Here is a 6,874-nt window from a genome sequence, read left to right as displayed (position 1 = left end):
GCTCCGGTGTGTCCCCCTCCCGCCGCGGGCCCCGGTGTCGTCCCCCTCCCGCCGCGGGCCCCGGTGTCGTCCCCCTCCCGCCGCGGGCTGTCGCCGCCGAGCCCGCGCAGACCCCGCGGGAACCGGCGGGCCCTCAGCGAGCCCCCGGGGCAGCTCCTTCCCTGGCTGCCAAGGGTTTCCTACCTTTCCTGAAACTGCTAAAAAAAGCCAGGACTACGTGACTTACCAAAAAAGCTACTTTTAAACGGTAAAGCCTCAGGCCTTTGTCTAGCAATACACGTGCCTCGAGTTTATCGACCAAAACACGCGCGCGGTGGCAGGTGAGGTTCGCCATGTGCCCGCCGTGAAGCTGAGCCCTCTCCTGCAGGCCGGCACCCAGGTGCTCGGCGCCGGTTACCGACCCCGCGGCCACCGGCTTCCCCTCGGGGTCAAGCCCCTGGGGTAGTGAGTAACGTCCTCACCTGAAACGTGTTTTTCCGGAGCTGAACCGAGGTCACGCCTAAGTAGCTGCGCAAGCAAACAGGCGTGGTTCAGCCCAGCCTACCTCCTCTTCTGCAAGAAGTGCAGCGCTACAGAGTACGCGGGCTGCCCTGTTTTAACTAGACTCGTTGTTTAAATAGGCTCTACTGGGCAGGAGTCATTTGGGAAAAGTAATGGAAAAAAATGCTTGATTCAAATAGAAAAAAAGGGGTTTACTTTGTACATAGGCAGCAAACAAATTTAGAGAAACAGCACAAATTTTAGCAACAAATAAAACTCCTCCGTTCTGTTTTAATGTGGACTTCTACTTCAATGCCTTTTAAAGCACGTATATGTCTGTATTATCATGTCTAAAAATTAGTCCTAAGCAATTTCCCCAGGAAAACACTATAATTCATGTCTCTACAGGACAGTCTCTGCTCTACAAATAGTCAGAGAGAATGTGTTTTCAGTCAACAAACATATTATCTATATTTAAATACTGCTTGCTGACTGCAGAAGGAAAAGATTAGACCACTGTTGATTCACATTAGCCAAGAAAAGCTCACAGCCAATGTGCCAGGCTCGCCCTTTGTCTGGTTATTAAATTTCATCATAGCTGTTCAAAAAGCAACGGGGCTCCATTCATGTCAGTAGGAAATTTAACGAAATAAATTGCACAAACAGGTGTCATTTGGCTAACAGCTGTAACTTTACCACCATCCAAGATGGAAAAGAACCCACGTTAGATGTTGGCCGAACCAAACATACAGAGGCCACAAGTATTTCTTGATCCCAGCACGCTTTAAGGGAACCTCTTCCCCATTGTCCTGGTTTCGGCTGGGACAGAGTTAATTTTCTTTCTAGTAGCTGGTATAGTGTTATATTTTGGATTTAGTATGAGAAGAATGTTGATAACACAGTGATGGTTTCAGTTGTTGCTAAGTAGTGTTTATACCAAGTCAAGGATTTTTCAGCTCCTCATGCCCAGCCAGCAAGAAGGCTGGAGGGGCACAAGAAGTTGGGAGGGGACACAGCCAGGGCAGCTGACCCAAACTGGCCAAAGGGGTATTCCATACCGTGTGACATCAAACTGGGGGGAGTGGGGGTGGGAGGATCACCGCTTGGGAACTAACTGGGCATCAGTCGGTGGGTGGTGAGCAACTGCATTGTGCATCACTTGTTTTGTATATTCCAATCCTTTTATTATCATTGTAATTTTTTTATTGTTATTATTATTAGTTTCTTCCTTTCTGTCCTATTAAACTGTTCTTATCTCAACCCAAGAGTTTTACTTTTTTTTTTCCCCCCGATTCTCTCCCCCATCCCACTGGGAGGGGAAGTGAGTGAGCAGCCGCGTGGTGCTTAACTGCTGGCGCTGGGGTTAAACCACGACATCTATGCACTGCAAAAGGCTGTTGCCAAGCTTCTGCTATTTGTGAAACTTGCTGTTGGGGTATAGAAGGCAACCATAAACAATATCGTTCCTCGCTTTCTTTTAGCTACTTTTTTAGATGGATGTATTTCTCCAGCATACGAATACACTAAGGAAACAAATTTCCTCCTTTTTCTCTTCTCCTCTTCCTTTTCTACAGCTCTATTCTATTTGTTAAACTGAGAAAAGAGGAGGGACTGATGGGATCTGCAATACAGGCACTGCCTCAGCAGTTCAGCTGACATGAAATTGGTATCAGCTTTAAGGAACATCAGCTGAAAAGCTGTCTACATCCTTCAGTCCCCCCAATTCCCTTCAGAGTCAACTACTTGGGTACAGAAGTAACATCACTTACCTATCACAAGCAGCTGTGATCAGGATTAGTGTTGCTGCAGCACTTCGAGAAGCATGAAGATTCAGTTGCTCTCCACTCCTCATTTTTCTCCATTTCTTGCTTTATGGGTATAACTTGCTTCTTTTTAGTATTTCAGCAAAACCAGGATGTGATGTTGACCCATTGATAAACCATGACACGCCTCCCATTTACACACATGTGGGTATAATGAGACTATTTCAAAGCAATCCAAGGCCACTTTACTTTTTACCCATTTTTCCCCTTTGTACTATACTGAGATGCAAGGTGGGATTGCTCCATGAAGAAAGTATTAGAACAGTAACAAAACACAATTAGCCTTTCCCAGGCTTAGGAATTCATACTTGTCACTGCAGCTGTTAGTATAAACATTGCCATACTTTTAAAAAAACCTAAAGTACATCAGTGTTCTAAGGTGGCTGGTTTTCCTCTTCCCAACAGACAAATGCAACACTTTTTTACTCCAAGCAGCTCTTTAGTTCCCTGGTTCCTAGAGTTAAGCAGAGCCTCTGCAGGGTTTGTTCTTCTTTCTAGGGTACAGATCCTAAGACTTGGACTCCTTGATGCAAGTTTCACTTACAATTCAAAAACTTATCCTTAAACTTCAGTTGAATTCAACTCCAAAAGCTGTTATTGCACCAGTTCCTCAGAGGAGTCGCCCACCGTCCTGTGCTCCAGCTTCCCTGCTGTGCCCCGTTGGCACTGTGGTCCTGGTTGTGGGCTGCTGCAGCCCAGCCCTTCCCTGCCACGGATCACTTCTTCCTCAGACCCTTAGGGACTGCCAGCAGGACCCTGGCTTCACGTCATCCCTCAGGAGACTGCAGCGAGCAATGCATCCATCTTCCCTGCCCCCCTGATTTCTGAGCACGTTATGACCATGGCCTTATAGCTAGTCTAATATGAGCTCTGGAGTTCAGTCAGGTTCCTAAGGTCCGAGGGGTGAAGCCCCTTACCCAATAGCAGCGACGCATATTTGAATTCCAGTCAACACAAGCACGCTTTGGTACAAACCTTTATTAACTCACACCTCCTTGCCGCAGCTATCATCGAAACAACTGACATTCATATTTTACAGGTACCATAAAAAGTTACAAAGTGTAAAATATGCTTTGTAGTCCACAAAGTAAAAATTCTTGAGGATTGACTTTCTGTCCCCAACAAGGGAACAGGCAGGCATTGTCATCGTGAGCACATTGGAGAGGCAGTGTTTGTAGGATATACAGGCAGAGCATCTACCTTGTTAACAGATGACTAGCTTCCCTGGGATTACCTCTGTCATTAAAAGGCACGAAGAGAAACAGAGCACAAAGCAGGCCCCAGTAAGTGTGGGCAAGTGTGGACATCCCACCAGAAATCTGAGCACCGCCTGATTCCACTCATCACAGCTGGGGGAGGGGGCTATCACCGTTCCTACTAGCTGCTTGCTCTTGCTTTGTCAAGCATGAACTGCAGCTGAAGACTTGTCTTGATACTTACTCTAACAAACATGGGAAGCCTCCTCTTGGCTGCACCAGTGGTAGGATTAGTGCCTGCCCCAGCCACAATGGGTCTACAGCTTCCAGGGCTCTTTAAGCTCAGTATTGCAGGGCTGTTTTACAAATCCACGTACTAATACAGAGGTAAATATCTCAGGTGACACCATGCCTATCAGGTTTAGAGACTGACATTCTATTTTAAAATAGTCCTAGATATGCTAGAAAATTTGTTAATAAAAGATAGTTTGGAAGGACCATCATAAGTAATATGCAGCATTTACTGAACAACAATATATATTTAAGCAGCTTGGAGATTTTTTCTTTTTTCCTCCATCTTCCTGTGTTATAAAGCAATGAAAATTTCAGTAGTCAGAGTAACACAATCCCTATTTGTTCTAACTGTGCCAGTTACGGATGGTATTCAGAGCCCACAGATAATTTTCTCATGGAATTCAGAGGTAAGCCTGTTTGTAGGTTACCCTATGGACCAGATATTGCCCCAAAATCAGTATCCACATATTCCCTAGAAGTTTTGGCTAATTTGATCAACAACAATTCAGTGTTAGTTCCCATCCTCAGTCCAATGCTAATGCTTTTAAATTGATATCCTGAGCTTCTATATCATTAAGGTAATGGGAAAAGAGCAGACTGAGAAGGAGAGGAAATCTCTCATTAGAGCAGATGATCTAGGAGAGAACGGTCTGACACAAATACCTCTTTCATGAATAATCAGCACTACTCATCAGAGCAGGCAGCCAAAAAAACAAATCCAAAGGAAATTTCACACAGCTGGCTAAGCAAAAATGACTACTGTGATGGGTTAACCCTGGCTGGACGCCAGGTACCCACCAAAGCCATTCTATCACTCCCCCATCCTCAGCTGGAGAGGGGAGAGAAAATATAACAAAGAGCTTGTGGGTCGAGATAAGGACAGGAGAGATCATTCACCAATTACTGTCACGGGCAAAACAGACTCAGTTTGGGGAAAATTAACTCAATTTATTACAAATCAACCAGAGCAAGGTAATGAGAAATAAAACCAAATCTCAGAACACCTTCCCTCCACCCCTCCCTTCTTCCTGGGCACAACTTCACTCCTGGATTTCTCTACCAACCCCCCCCAGCGGCACAGGGGGACGGGGATGGGGTTTACGGCCATCACACATTGTTTTCTGCCACTTCATCCTCCTCAGGGGGAGGGCTCCTCACACTCTTCCCCTGCTCCAGCGTGGGGTCCCACCCACAGGAGACAGTCCTCCACGAACGTCGCCAACATGGGTCCTTCCCATGGGCTGCAGTTCTTCACGAACTGCTCCAGCATGGATCCTTTCCACGGTGTGCAGTCCTTCAGGAGCACACTGCTCCACTGTGGGTCCCCCACGGGGTCACAAGTCCTGCCAGAAAACCTGCTCCAGCATAGGCTCCTCTCTCCACAGATCCGCAGGTCCTGCCAGGAGCCTGCTCCAGCGTGGGCTTCCCACGGGGTCACAGCCTCCTTCGGGCATCCCCCTGCTCCGGCATGGGGTCCTCCCCGGGCTGCAGGTGGATATCTGCTCCACCGTGGACCTCCCTGGACTGCAGGGGGACAGCCTGCCTCACACCATGGTCTTCACCACGGGCTGCAGGGGAATCTCTGCTCTGGCGCCTGGACCATCTCCTCCCCCTCCTTCTGCACTAACCTTGGTGTCCGCAGGGTTGTTTCTCTTACATGTTCTCACTCCTCTCTCTAGCGGCTGTTTTTCCTCCGTCCCAACTTTTTTTTCCTTCTTAAAAAATGTTATCACAGAGGCATTACCACTATCACTGATTGGCTCGGCCTTGGCCGGTGGCAGGTCCGTCTTAGAGCTGGCTGGTATGGGCTCTCTCGAACACAGGGGAAGCTTCCAGCAGCTTCTTACAGAAGCCACCCCTGGAACCCCGCCCCGCTACCAAAACCTTGCCACACAAAGCCAATACAACTACTCGGGGCTCATCACCTACTATAATCCTCGGGACCCTACAGACCTCTTCCCAGGTATCAAACCAGCCATGTTTGACCTCCCTCGACACATGCCCTTCCAAGAGCTGAAACAATCCTGATCTTAAGCTCATGTTAAACATGCAAGTCACAGTGCTTCCTTTTCTCAAGCCCTGCTCCTAAGACCCATTTCTGCTGAACAATAAGCCACCACTCAATATTTTGTATGCATACACAGTCCTTCAGAGATCTTAACCCAGGGAAAGATGGACAGAGAGTGAGGAAGTAAGGTGTCTACACCACAGTGATCATCAGGCAGCAAAAGCATGGGAAGGGATGGCAAGCACACATGGTGCCAAGAAAGCTCAAGTAGAAGTGAATTGCGGCCACACTGACAGCAGTCTGTCAGGGAAAAGGGGGCTACTTCTTCAGGCATCACGAATTCCAGCCCTGGCTCCCAGAAAGACATCTGTCATCCTAGAGAAAGTGAGAGCAGGATTTACTGGCCCAGTGCTGGTCACCTCTGAATGACAGATAGGCACTAGAAGGCACAGGTCTCCTAAGAAAACCAACCTGTTGCTGGAGGTTTTTTTGGAGCACATCAGACCAACATACATCTGCTCTGTCTGGCAAATATTTACTTGGCTTTGGTTCATTAGGAGTCCACTCCATAGGAGTTGAGATATTTCCACTCTTTCCTTTAAAGACCTTCACCTTGTTAAAACTCTGGAAAGAAAAGATCTTAGCTTTTCCCCAAAGTCCCAACTGCGTTTCTTCTAAGGAGATTCCAGCCCAGCAAGCACACAATGTGTCCACTGCCTTTATGGAACAGTGCTGCTGTTCCTGGAGCACCCTAGCGCGGAACTGACCCAGCAGCAGATGCCCCAGGCTGCCTAACAAGCCTGTGCGTGTCCTGTCAGAGCACCTAAGTGACATAAAATTCAGGCACCAAAACTGCTTAAAGCAAACCAAACACTTCAATAAAACCAGATCTGCAAAGTCCATGTGCAGTCAGAAAGCATTTACAAATACAAGGACTTAACCCCGTAAAAAATTCAGTAATATGCTCTAATATCTTCACACACCATCAACTCCAAGACCTAGGCATTTTAACTGAAAAAGAGGTTAGCTAAGATTTTTTTTCTTTTCCTTTCTTAAATGGATATCCACATCTA

This window comes from Haliaeetus leucocephalus, unplaced genomic scaffold, assembly GCF_000737465.1.
Source record: "Haliaeetus leucocephalus isolate CR32 unplaced genomic scaffold, Haliaeetus_leucocephalus-4.0 Scaffold240, whole genome shotgun sequence".
Taxonomy (NCBI): domain Eukaryota; kingdom Metazoa; phylum Chordata; class Aves; order Accipitriformes; family Accipitridae; genus Haliaeetus; species Haliaeetus leucocephalus.
Note: the sequence above shows the minus strand (reverse complement) of the source record.